Source organism: Galleria mellonella, unplaced genomic scaffold (assembly GCF_026898425.1).
Source record: "Galleria mellonella isolate WM207_F2 unplaced genomic scaffold, CSIRO_AGI_GalMel_v1 utg99, whole genome shotgun sequence".
In the NCBI taxonomy this organism is placed as follows: domain Eukaryota; kingdom Metazoa; phylum Arthropoda; class Insecta; order Lepidoptera; family Pyralidae; genus Galleria; species Galleria mellonella.
The window spans coordinates 3,897,567-3,912,466 of record NW_026442184.1 but is presented as its reverse complement, the minus strand read 5'-3'; the positions used below and the strand labels follow the sequence as shown (position 1 = coordinate 3,912,466).

At 31.0% G+C, this 14,900-nt stretch overlaps 1 long non-coding RNA gene across 1 annotated transcript in view; it reads right to left on the bottom strand.

Moving 5' to 3' along the window:
- Positions 1–1,786: 1,786 nt before the first annotated feature.
- LOC116413447 (uncharacterized) overlaps positions 1,787–14,900 on the bottom strand; it is a 52,783-nt gene continuing 39,669 nt past the window's right edge. The window contains exon 3 of the long non-coding RNA XR_004224113.2: positions 1,787–5,085. This is a non-coding gene — a long non-coding RNA (uncharacterized LOC116413447). The remainder of the gene's footprint in view (positions 5,086–14,900) is intronic.

Here is a 14,900-nt window from a genome sequence, read left to right as displayed (position 1 = left end):
TACGAACACGTCGCCGTGAAAGTAACGTATAACGCCATTAATCCAATTTCCGAGGCCTAATTCCAACTAAATATGTATGAACGTCTCTATTGAAACGCCACGCAACAACGCACAATAAGTGCGTCTACACACGACATACGAGTACATAACATATAAACTCGAGCAGCGAAAACGGAATCCGGAGAAACGTGATAGGCAGTAACGCTCGCGTGTCTGTGAGCAGTTTAGTTCTATATCTACGCTTGACACGGCGATGCGAATGTCCAATAAATACGTGTTTGACGCTTGCGTACTTTACTTGTTTACCATAGATGGTGAAAAAATAGCTGTACACGATGATTCGTTTGCCCAGTTGAATTATGAAACTGGACGTAATGTGGAAAGCGTGTGACCGACGACAATAAATAGATTTACCGCATTGTGATATCTGGCGATGAATCGATAGAATAGAAAATAAATAATTCAATATATGTAAGGACAAGAAGCAAGTGTTCGGTCTGTTTGCTTTATTCTTATATCTTTGGTAACGTGTTGAATTAAAGTGGCAATCAATTTATTGCTCTAGAAAGTATAAAATTTTACTTGGAAAGATATTAGCCATGTACGAATGGAAAAAGTAGTTAGTCTCTTGCCAAGTCATTGAATGCAAGCATGCATACGTTTATAAGACATTTCCTACGCTTGGCATATTCAAATTTTATAGAGGCAATTAAGAACATTGTATCTCTATAGCAGAGAATTTTATTGTAGGTATTTGAATCATACTTTATCATCATCATCATCACTGATATGATGATAATGTAATTAACTGCCCAGTGCTGAACATAAGCCTTCCCCAGAAAGAAAGTTATGCCAGTAGTTGCCACGTTTGGTACACGGATTATCAAGTAAGTTTTTAGTTATGTTCTAAGAGGGATGCTGTTGCCTATACCTCTACCATTGTTACGATAGTCTCCTCTTAAAATACTCACAGGAAGGGAAGGGGTGGCCTATTCTATGCCGGGACCACATGGCGGTCCCGTGATAAAGAATCATACTTACTTATTTATAAATATTATTAAAATATATATAAACATTTCAATGTGTAAATGGGTCTACTCTGGTAAATTAAAAGATAAAGTATCAGACAGAATTAGTTAAGACACCTTAATCAAATGTTGCGTCGCAATGTTTAAAATCGATCGTTTTAACAAGTGTTATATTTTATTTTAACAAAAGGGTGAAGTTAAACGTTTTGTGTAATTATGTGTTAAGTTGCAGTTCAAACTCTCGAGTTGCTTTGTTTCGCCCCGCCATTTTATTTTGAATTATGGCGTTGTTTCAACCGAGAATGCACTCGTTATTTGTCGGGCCGCTAAAATGCAAACAGTCGTTTTCGGTTTATTTCAGGGAGGCGGTTAATGGCTGCATTTTAATGGCCATTTCGTACGTTATATGTTACTTTTATGGATGCTAATAAAAATGTAAAAGTACATAAGTGATATTTTTGTACGTCCCTCGGTTTGTATGCAATCGTAGTTAACGCTCGTGATCTGTGTTCGGTGTGATGTTTGTTTGTAATTTATATTGTAATCACCTGCTGGAAACTGAGAAATATTAAACTGAGATTTGAAATTTAAAAATGGAATCGTTAACGTAAATGTAAAAAAATATAAAAATAGTTTATGTTGCGTTTGAAATAATCTTTACACGTTAAATATTAATCTATTCTGGAATAAATAAATAAATAAATAAATAAATAAATGTTATTCTTGAAATTTGTCTTTAAATTTTAATGAAATTCATAAACGATTTTATAACTGTATAATTTATAAAAAAAAAATGCAGAAATAATATAAGATTGTGTTCCATAACAATAAAATATTTTAATTCGAGCAAAACCAGTTCTCTTTTTTATTTAAAGACTACTGAACTGAATTTGAAAAAAAAAATATATCCTCAATCTGTAAAGTATATCCTTTCAGATAAAAAAAGAATTTTCCAAATCGGTTTGTAACTGATGGAGTTATGAGGAGACAAACGTAAAAAAATCCGTGTGGTCCTGGCATAGAATGGACCGCCCCTTGCTTATCCATGGCTGTCGTAAGAAGCGACCAGTGTGGCAATTACTGGATAAATCCCCTTTATGGGGAAAGCCATATTGTCCACTACATTCAATAGTGGACAGTTAAAAGTTGATACGATAATGACGAAACATAAAATAACCAGATTGAGAACCTCTTTCTTTTTGAAGTCGGTTAAAAAAGCAATCAATACCATGTAACAAAGTAACGACATAATTATAAACTTAAACCTAATCGAAAAGTTATTTTCTTTTTTGATAGCTCTGAGAACATCGATTCCCATATAAAGGTACAGTGATATCAGATCTAAAATATATCTCACTTCAAGAGCCCATAATCGCAAATTTCACATAAACTATTACAAATGGAGGGATCCGTACGACAACGGAAATATACTATTACCATACCCTCTTTCACACAAACACACACATACGTGGCACATAGGGCGAATACCCCACGAATTATCCCCGGGGGTAATTTTTACCCCATCATCGAACGCGTCGCCACCCACTCGACTCATCATTCGATATTTGAATTAGTTATAAGCAATTTCGTAATTCGAATTTTAGTTCTTTAATTCGATTTTGCGGTGCTTTTGATTTGTGTAATTTATTGTTTCATAATTACGTATTTTACCAATAGAGTTGTGTTAAATTACATTCTTAATGATTATAAAAAAAAAAACAGAGTTACTTAACTACTTAGGTGTTTTTTTTACATTGTTCCATGTTTGGAGCACTATCGTTTTAAATTGCTAGTAATAATATTAAATAAAATTATTTTATTACTTACATGTTTTTATTTGGCTTTTGGTTTATTTTCTATATCTTTTATTTATTATATTGCAGAAAAATCAACAGCTATGCAATTTTACTATAAAAAATAATGATAATAAAAAAAGAAAAAAATAGATGGCCAATTATAGGTTTTATAAGTAAACATTTTCCAAACAAATTATTTGAATTTTGGACATAATCGACTTAGGAGCTAGATAATTGCCCACATATTTGATTTTTCGAAGTAATACAAATTTCATTTGACTGTTTTTGTAGGGTCGCGTGTTGGTTCGCGTTATAAGATACTTACTAAAGAAAGATTCAAAGCAATTCATGTATAATAAATACCCTTATGGGAATAATAACAAATGGTTTACACACACTACTCAGCAATTTCGTTGTCGAAAACAGTTGTGCGATTGATCGACCGAAATTGCTATTGCTTAAATTATTTAACACTAGCGATCTGCTCCGGTTTCGTACGGGCAGATAGATAGAATGATAAATTAATATTATATATTAATTAGTTTTAATAGGCAAATGTTTGTTACTTTGAATTACATTATTGTAATTTTCGTAGGGAACTGTATTTTTTTTAAATAATATATAGCGTTTGTTAACTCGCTAATAACGTTAGCTTTTTATAGATGGAGGAATTTTTTAAATTTTGGTTGGGTAGTTCTTCCGTTTATCCATTACAAACAAATAAACAAACATACAAAAAAACAATATTTCTTCTTTGTAATATTAGTACAGACACTGACTAGTTTTAGAACATCTGCTAGAATTTCATTATTATGTAAATAATGAAATTAAAAAAAAAGAAAATCTTATGGACACACCATAAATATAAATATTTGAAGACAACTATAAAACTCCATATTCGTAGCCCACACATCGATTAAACGCCCAAAGGGGAAAACTGCGGCCATAAATTATATTCAATATTCGTTTATTATCGCTGTCCTATTCGCACCTACGTAATCGGAGGGAAATAGAATACTGCTACTCACTATACGTGCACACATTCGCACATGTACGGACATACACTGCTAATTTGTTTTGACATATCTAAACGAACGACCACTTTTCCCGCCTACAAGTTGCCCGCGCTTAGAACTTGGTAAGGGGATTCTAAATTCGAAATGCTTAAAAAAATAATTCATATTGTTAATGGTCGAAAGGTTATAATCGACTGGCCGATTCGCATTTCGAACACGCTCATTGGGTTTTATTGTTAGGAGCGTACACGATTGAGTTTTCGCATATCTATTATATTCTGGCCCTTTCACATTTTTTGCCCTTTGTAGTTCAAAACGCGAGATGTTTAAGGGCGATCCCCTATAACGCGTGCCGTATGAGATGTTTTGCTCTGTATCACATAAAAAATAATTCGTGGTAGATCATTACATTATTATATCCATCGACTGGAAAAAGTATGATTAATTAAAAATTAAATTTAAAAATTAACAGTTTCCGTCTTATTATAAAAAAAAAAAATTAAACTTGCGATAGACAAGTGTTCAATACATGTTTAGATGTCCTACTACAAAAAGAAATATGGCTATGATCTATGCCACTATTAATTCGGCCACATTCATTCTATATCTTTGTTTACTAGCTTTAACTAGCGATTTCGTCTAAGTACCCGGGATAAAAAGTAACATATGTCCTTCTCTGTCCTATATCGTATAACAAATTTTATTGTAATTAGTTAAGCCGTTGAGGAGTCAAATCGTAAGTAACAAACAAATAAACTTACTTTTACATTTATAATATTAGTAAGGAAAGAATTAATTTAAATCATTTACGAAAAAAAGAAATATAATAGTTTGATTGAACAGTAAAATATTCTAAAATCTATGGTACTCTCCGAATAAAGAAAAAAATAGGTCAATTCTGTAGTGGCGGTAACCCTAGCGGTGTAACTACGTGCATGGACAGCAATATGTGTCATTAGCGAGTCCAATAGACGTCGACTAATTACAAAATACGTAACACCAGGGTCCCCGAGGCACAATGCACAAAGACATCTATTGTGTAACTCAACAATAGCGTGACTCATGACGGACAGAAAGACAATGAAACCGACGCTCTTCTAGGGCCTGTATACGACCGATATGCATAACGGGCATCGGAGGCGTTAAAAACTAAATTAATTATAAATTGGTAATGATTATACTATAATAAAGAAATATTTGAAAATGCTTACTGCAAATTAACAGCGGTATGTACGGGTTAACAACCTGAAACAAAAGAGTGCAACATTAGTATCGTAACAATTGATTGTAACAGAAAAGAATAAAATTTAAAAATGCAGCATAACGACACTGGCCGGCTATAAATGGAGCCGTGAATGAGATAAAGAACAAAAAATATGAGTAAATAAAAAAAAAAAATACAAATCAATCGCACGAAAAGAAAACCCATCAATCAGCAAAGTCATAATGCAACATTTAAATGTGGAATGATTTTTTGTTCGCAGTTCAAAATCCGCGCGACCTTGCCTCGGTCAACTGCGACCACTTTATCCTAGTTGAAATATTTGTATCTAACCACGATGCTTTTTATATTCCATTTACATTTTTTGTGTACACTAACTTAACAATAGAATAACGTCTATTTACATAACTAACGATGTAACTATGGAGGTCGCGAAAGTATCAGAAACGTAGAATTATTACTGCGAGTACAAAAACTCTATTTATAAAATATATTTCGAGTAAAAAAAAAAAAACAATCCAGTTATAGTAGGCCTAGGCATGAGTGGATTACCGAAAATATAAAAACCTTAAATCATAAAAATATTTGGCAGACTAAAATATGTGTAATATTTTTTTTTCTGGTTCCTAAAAAATTAGTGAATAATTTAGTTAACTACGTTCTATTTTAGTTTATTCTTCTTCTTAGTTTTTGGCTAAACATCTTGTTCTTTTTTTTTGTTTATTAATGTAAATCTATCGATATGGTCAATAACTGACTGAAGTGAATATGGTGAATAAACTGACGCTGAAGGTGAACATAAAATCAAACAACATCCGAGAATAATTTACATTGTTGGTAACAATTTATAATTTATAGCAATTTGACGCGACAAGAAAATTGGGGTTTTTATTTAGACTTTAGTGGACGCTAATGTCCGATGTGTCACATTCAACGCGCGGTAGTCACACCATACCGGCGAGGTGACAAACGACAGACAATCACCGTAATACGAAACGACCAACGAACTTATAACAGTGGTTTCAAAAGAAACCTTTTATTATAGTTATTTTGTATGTGAGTCAGACACGGGTTTGATACTGGCCGTTTTTGCACCGGCGATGATTTTGCAATATTTTTTTCCCAACTGAGCAACGCCCGCCGCGACCTGCATGACCTAGCTCTTTGTTAGACATGTCCTTTAATATTTTTATGTGTACAAATAAATAAATGAACCGCATCGCATCTATAACAACGATGAAGTGTTTCGAATTAATATCGACTCGGTAAAAAATATAATGTTCGCTCGGCGAAGTTTAGAAATATTCTAAATTTAAATTTTTGATTAGGGAAAGCGGTATCTCATGATCAGTGAGACTTAGGCGCATTTAGAATTTATTTCTAATAAAAATATAATGATATATTTTTAATCTATACGAGAATGCAATGTAGATTTTTATGATAGCTGTCGATATTGATATTTTATTCAAATCGATATTGTAAATAGTTGTACAGTACTATAAACATTATTTATTTTATAGTGCTGATACTTCTAGATGGTTACATATATTTATTTCCAGTTTTATTAGTATAAGGAAACTGTTGACTTAAACTATCGTAATGATACTTATTATGTACCTATTTATAATTTATGATAACTTGACCAGGTACATACAACATAATTTTTTAACAACGGTCTTTCTATTTTTGTATGTATTTTTCTTTACAATATGATGATGAAGTATTTCAAATGAAGTCCATCATTTTGATTTTGATCAAACAAGACCAGCTCACTACCTATAAATTATTAAAATTGGATTTCCAATGAAGGATATTTTAATAATATACAAAAAAAAAAGTGGTAACCGTTGCCTTAAGACATGAACAGTACCATGGACATAACAGATATAATGTGTTGCTCATGATACCTTTCAAGCATTATTATTTCTGAGTAGTAAGCCATTATGCCTCCGTACCCTATAGTTTCATTACCACATACCACTCTTCAAACTGAAACGCAACCATGCAAACAACTACTTCAAGGCAGAAACATGAATGGGACAGATGTACCCAGCAGGCGACTCTTGTACAAAGTGAAGTTTATTGTAACAATTTATCTACAAATTGAACACTGTTGTTCTGAACTATTTATAGAGAGGAAAATTCCAAATAACTAGTTTATCACAAAACATGCAATTAACGCTACAACAGAAAATTCATAGATAACTAATAGCCGAGGCAATTTCCAAATGGTTACAGATATTTTAAGTTAATATTTTTATATATTCAATTATGCATAAATGGAAATGTCGGTAGGGGGCGTCCTAGACGAATGTATGTTGGCCAAATAGGCGACGTGCTGAAGAAGGATCAAATTAAAAGTACCCGTAACCGTGGAGCGCGTATGAAAAGATCGATGAATGTGGAAGCGAAAAAGATCGGTTTGAATCGAAGCGTTTGGCGTTCTATTGTTTCTGCCTACCCTAATGGGAGGCAGTCGTGACAGATATGTAAGTATGTATGTATGTTTTTTTTTAATAGTTGGAGGTAGATTTGTTCAGGCATCCCGTGCTTGCTATTTGCTTATTGGCGGGATGCCTGCTTATAAATAGGACAATATATGAAGTAATAAATAATATTATTGTTTTTGAAAGAAACATGAATTTTATTATTTGTTGTGTAATGTACTTGTAGCTACAAATAAAAAAGTTTATTTACACTCTTGTAAAATATATTTTACAAACTTGTATAGTTTTAAACCGTGTAAACGTTTAAACTGTACAAGTTTGAGTATTTTTATTAAGTATCCTTGTTAATATTATAAACTAGCTATATCCAGCGGTTTCGCCTACGGTAATTAGTACATAAAATATTCTATGTGCAAGTATGTGTATTAGGATATAATTTATCTGTGTACCAAATTTCATTCAAATTTATTTACTAGTTTTTACGTAAAAGAGTAACATAGCATCTTAAAGTCTTAATGAAACGTTATAAAATTTGGTATATATGTAGTAAAAGAGGATGAAGAAGGACATAGGCAACTTTTTATCCCGGTCACGCGGACGAAGGTGCGGGTAAAAATTAGTATATCTATCTATTTATCTTCACGACAAGTGTGTTGCGGGATAGACAGAGACATCAAAGATAAAATAAGAAAAGAGTGCACAAAGATACACTCTTGCTAGCCAATAGATTGTAAGATCATAAATATAGTACACAATTTTATTTCGGACCAAAATACATGTGATTATGTTAATCGAAAGAGCTGTATTATATTCTAATGTACAGTTTTCATAAAATTGTAAAATATCAAAATATTTCATCAGAAACTCAATAACCGGTTTTTAAACGAACACCACAATTAACGATACAGGTTTCTCGGGGCAAACACATTATTAATCGAACACGTAGACCGATTCGTGACATTAATCGACACAACACTAAAGATTGTATCAATTTATTACTTCTTTTCTTTCAATATTAATTTAAATAAGACTTTAAATGATAATATTTTTAAATTTTCAACTGATTGAATATCAATAGATTCTTTTTTTAAATTCGAACTGCTCTATGGCCATAAAAATGGTGTCTAATTATCGGAAAAGAACATAGACATAGAATTAAATAGATATCGCAATTTATGTTTTATTTTTTAAATGGATGGATGGAATTTGGTACGGAAACGAGTTTGGTATAAATAAAAATGTTTCGTACAGCAAATATGCTATGTGTGATGCTGTAATATCTTCAATCTAATGTGTCTACAAAAAATCCGTTGTTCATAAGTAAGTTTTGTCACAATTGAAGTCGCTGTTTTAAGATTTCCTGCCAAAGAAATATAAAGAAATCCTTATGGTTGTCCGTCCATCTGTCATAGCGCTATTTATCAAAAACTATCTACTAATGCTATAGATTGCAAATTAAAACAGTTTGTAGATATTATTGATTCACTTTATATTGTAAAGGACATAACATTTATTTTTATTTATTGCTGAGCAAAATAGGCGTATGAAATAAGTACGTCTTTAATGTTTATATTTTTTTAAAAAGGAAAAAAAAAATGTTTTAAGAAACGATTATTTATAAAAACAACAGTTGTGATATCATCACGTCACTAATAAATAAACAATTAGGAAAAATAAACATAAAGCTACTTGTATATCGTAAACAAAGTAAACAGTCCCACGCTCTGTTATATTGATTTAAAAAAAAAACATATTTCTTCATGCTAGACCGGTCCGTTGCGAACAGGATGATTCAATATGATTTTAAACAATATGAACGCATTAAATAAATTTATAATTAACTAACTTTATGATATTATGAATTGACTTCTATTTATGATTAATAGAAGTCAATTCATATATAATAGAAGAAGACCGAGGAATAACTACATGGGACAGATAAAAGAAACACTAGGTGTCATGTCGTATAGGGAGGTCAAGGATATGGCCTGGGATAGAGCTGGCTGGAAGATGCATGAATTAGTTGCACCGACAAGAGGAAACTCTTATATGAAAAGAAAAAGTAGTATTTATAGGAGAGGTCTATGTTCAGCAGTGGACAGTTAATAGCTTTAACGTAAAAAAGAACATAGGTTATTTTTTATCTAGGTATGTGAACAAATTCGAAGCCATGGTTAGTTGGTCATAAAGGATATACAATACCTAGTACATAATATGTAATTAATAATATTATATCTCTCTATCTTTCTCGGAATGAAAGTTGATTAAAGTAAAATAAATTTTAAATACAGATAATAAAGGTAGGTAACTAATAAATACCAATATTATATAATTTGTATGTATTAGAAAGTCAGTTACTGAATTCAACATTTGAAATTTACGTTTAAACTCTTCGAAAGATTTTTTTTTTAAAGTTCAGTATTTAAATAGTATTAACAAACACGAATTACTATTTTTCTGCAAATAAATAATAATAATACGAGTAAAGCAATAGTAAAAATTAAAAGGCAACGTTCATTAAAGTGGATCAATGACCTACAGAGAGCATTTAATGATATACACGTGATATTTTTTTCTATAAACCGCAAGAACGTTATTATATTTACATGTCAATTGTAATTTGATGCAGTTAAAGTGATTTAAAACTTAAAAAATGAACTATTATATCTATACTATTTATTATGAAATTTCGTTTTATTTGAGACGGAGAAGGATATAGTATACTTTTTGTTCTGGCCAATGAAATATATCACGGTTACATAAAGTCGTGGATAAAAGCTAGTATAGAATAAATTTTCCGTAATGTAATTATACCCGTCACGGTGCGATTTTACCATGTTCATTATTTTCACGTTATCTTTTACAGAAAATTCAAGAGGTTTTATATACCTACCTAATATAAAAAAAATAAGTCATTTAAAAAGGAAATGAATTACCGTTTATAGCATATATAAAGCCATGAGATGTTATTTCTATAAGAAATATTTAATCCCCATAATTATTATTATTTATATGCTGGGGTATGTATAAAATAAATGATCTTAGTATATAATTGCCTTTTCTATATAAAGCAGTATTTTACATAATTATCTAATCACATGTGATAATATTACATGAATATATTATTTTATATTTTTTTTTATGTAATTCAGAATGGCAAACAGGCATATTACTATTCTACTTCCCATTTGTCTATTAAGACCAACAAGAAGAGGTTAGTCAATAATTCAAAGCATTATACATATTTTATAAGCTAAACAAAAAAAAAACACAACTGAAAACGCGTCTGTCCTAAACATTTGAATTAAAAGTATACTCCAACACTGAAGTTATTAAATTTGATTAAGTCTAAAATTATCTGGAACGAACAACAGCAAAAAGTAGGTTGTACCTACCTAAATGCGCGGGAACTTTTAACGACGAGAAAGAAAAAAAGGTGAAATATCTTTATTTACCTGTATGTCAAATATATAAACATGAGAACCATTTAAATGTTTAAAATTAGAAAATATCAAAATAGATAAGAGCAAAAAATTTATTTGCAATGTCTAGAATTGATAAAAATATTACGGTTAGCAACACTGGCCACATATGAATCACTATTTCACGTGGCAATACTCATTGGTATATTATCAACATAGTTCCCAAATAAGAAGCGGAATTAAAGTAAGTGGTTGTACTCGTATACGTTTATCTGATTTATCGAAGTTCAATGACCTCCTACCGTATAAATGTTCTTTAAACGATTACAATAACAGTTGATACATAATTTACTCTTTCCATATTTGCTAAATCTTATCATTGTGTATTCAAGATAAAAAATGAGGGATCGGGTCCGATCGGTCTGGCAAATTCGGGACACTTTTTTAATTTGGTGTCTCGAGTAGAGTTTGTGGTATCTTATTATTATTTTGTCGTTTCTGTCTATATATATATGGTATTAAGTATTTCAACCCCCCCCCCCCCAAATTAGACCACCTAACTAAGGGAACTTAGATGGATGTGCAGCAGCGTCCCTTTTAAAACATCACGAAAAGCCTAACTGCGGTTGCCAACCTGCCTGCCTGCCACGCTTTGGCAACTACTGGCATAACTCCACTTATGGGGGAGGCTATGTTCAACAGTGGACAGTTAAGGGCTGACACAATAAACAAAAAAAATCTTTAGATCAATTGTTTATTGCATAACGCCGTCCTCATTTCAACTCTTAGCAGGGAATGCATACATAGTTTTCTTTCGAACATTATTCTCTTGTGATTCCTAGATATTATAAAATAAGTCTTAAGACGACTATATAAAATCGAGAATCTTTTAAAACTGATAGTGGGTTGTAAAGTACAAACATATATAATTAAAATGTAGCGATAAAAAAAGAAAATACTGACATTCCATGAAGTCTAGATTTAGAAGGAGTGTAAATTTCTCAGTAATGCAGTAGCATCAGTAGATGGTAAGTTTTTTTAAATTCTTTTTACGGCTTTGGATATTTATTTTCCGTTTATTTACCATTATGCTTTTTTTACAGTATAGTAGGTATTTCTTTAATAGATGTAGTAAGTTATGTACTCAACTAAGAAACACAGAGAATGCCTAATCTTTTGTATCCACCTATTAAAAACTCTTGAAATAAGTAATTATAACAAAATCGAAAAAAATAACTAATTATGTATTATTTTACATTACATTACAATTAACTACCACTTTTTGTGATCAATTATGTATGAATGTTTCAAGGAGAAAAGGATAAAGGATGCAATTATACAATTTACGTTGAACGAACGAAACGCAACTCATCAAATAAAAAAAAAAAAAAAAAAAAAAACACCTGTACAACAATTTGGGAATGCCATAGTAATTTACCTCCTCTATAATCTATAATATTCGTATTCCTCTTGCCGACGTATAAATTTCAATTTGAAAAAAGAATCATTCTAACCCTTCTCAAGCCGATGCAATCAAATTAAACTTTATACTATACCCAATTTGAAAAGCAAAATAAATAGGTTATAACCTATTTGTGGGCCGAAAAAGATAAAAAACACACGAGATACCTGCACTTAAGCGAACAGAGTGGTCCCGTCAGTTGAGATGAACGTGTGTAAGGGTTGAAGCACACCGGATTAACAACTGATAAGATTTATTTACCGTATTTTATTAATTAAATTTTGAGATAAAAGATTTAACGACGACGATTCTGTTGCATTAAATTTATTAAAAAAAACTACGGATATGAATAATTATTGTATTTTTTTCATGAGTACTTTTAGTTACAGAAAGTATTGCTAGAAATCAGTTCCTTTAATCTATTTTCAAAATTAGAAAATGTATTTTTTATTATATTGTATTAATCTGATATACGGCGAAGTTATTTTAGAACTATAGTGCTATATTAACAAAATGTCACACTCACATCATAAATATATTTTAACATATACAAAAATAAAGAAAAATAAAATGACATTTTAATATTAAAATTCAAAAGATTTCCGATGCAAGATAACATGACAAAATTGGTGTAACACAAACCTTACCCCACTCGTATCTCAGCGTTTCAAAGGATCGTATTATTTACATTTTTTCAACTTAAAAAGTGGAACAAAAAAGGGTAAAGAATAAATTCAAGCGCTCACCAAATGTCTCCAGAGTGAACAGGTTGGGCATATTTCGTGTTTTTTTGTGAACCCCACGCATTTCCGACACATTCAGGGATGCCAAACGATTCTTTAACTAGTGATTTAAAAAAGTCATGAATTATTAGCAAAAACTGGGAGTTGTTAATATCTAAATAAAAAGAAAGTTAGTCCTTTTTCTAAAGTGATGCGCTGGTATTATTTTGCAAAATATGAGAAATTCAACAGAGAATATATAATTTCATTCCAAAGTCCAAAACGTATTTGTTCGTTTCGAAATATTGACAACCCTAACATATTCCCATTTGAAACGAAAAACGCTCCGTAATCGAGATCGAACTGAGATGGAGTTGCAGTTTGCAAACGGTCATCTCGGGCTGTCTGATTTTTGTCTTTAGCACGCAGTATATGTTTTTATGAGTGTAAGAAAACATATAATACTGAAAGTTATATCCTTTAAAAATATGTTTTAAAAAAATATTTGTTATTTTAAATTTCGAACTATCTTCAATATCTTTCTATGTACAGACATCAAACTCTCATTGGGGTTGATTAAGGCAGACAGAAACAATAAATCGCAGTACGTAAATTGACTTCTTCCTTCAATGTTTTGTTTATTACAATAATATATAAATTTAAAAAGTAAATGTTACTACTTAAATTTATATAATTCAGATTCACTACTAATGTACTCGTGAGTAAAATATTATTTATTATCAATAAATAGGTTTAAAATATTATTTTCTTGATTTAAATCTATTGCAAATGATAAAAATATTGTAACACAGATTAATTAATAGTTACTCAGTGTCGTTGACACAATGAGATTGAAAAATTTGATTAGAAATAATCAACATAATAATTAATTGCGTCCTACCGTTTTTCAACTAAAAATGAGGATTTTGTGATCTCTATATAAGAGAACCTAATATGTATGTTGGTAATTAGTCCCTTATCTTTGCTCATTATTCAATACTTATAGCTAAGCCAAGGTACTAATTTCACCGCTTCGGCTTCATACATTCTACACCAATAAAAACGTGTCCTATTATTTTGCAGAAAAAAAAAATGTAGAAATTAGGTAAATAAGATCTACGTTGATGAATAATGAATTAGTATCAGTACGTACTCACGATAACAATCAGTTGAGTTCAATTGATTGAATTGTATGATAAGTCTCGATGAGTCAATTAGTTTGTTATGAGCATTGTGTGTTGATTAGTAGCTTAAAATAATATTGTTTAGCCTTTAGCATGAGCAAGGCACACTACATACTACTGTTATTGTACTATTGCAACTTAAAAAAAAAGTCCTACCATTCTGCAAATTAATATTTAGAAAATTAGGATCATAATTTTTATATAAATTAAAGTATGCCCTACCACTTTGTAACGTAGGAATTAGAAACAAAAGTTCTATACTGTTGAACGAGTAGGTACTTACGATAACAATCAGTTAGTTCAGTCGATTGAATTGCGCGATAAGAAGTGGCGCTAAGTCAGTATGGCTGGTTGTTGTAACACAACGGTATGCGTTCGTTAATCGCTAGGTTTTAACAATAACCTCCGTTTTCCGAGGTCACATCAGATAATGTAAAGCCCCGTTGTAAGATAAACAGACAAATGGACATTAACACTATCAAAATAAACTTAGCTTTGGTAAATTGAGGTCGACTGTGAAGCTCTCATATATATATGTATCTTTAAAACGAAGACTGATACTCGTATTACAGGGAAGTACATATATTAAGGGCTATTAAGA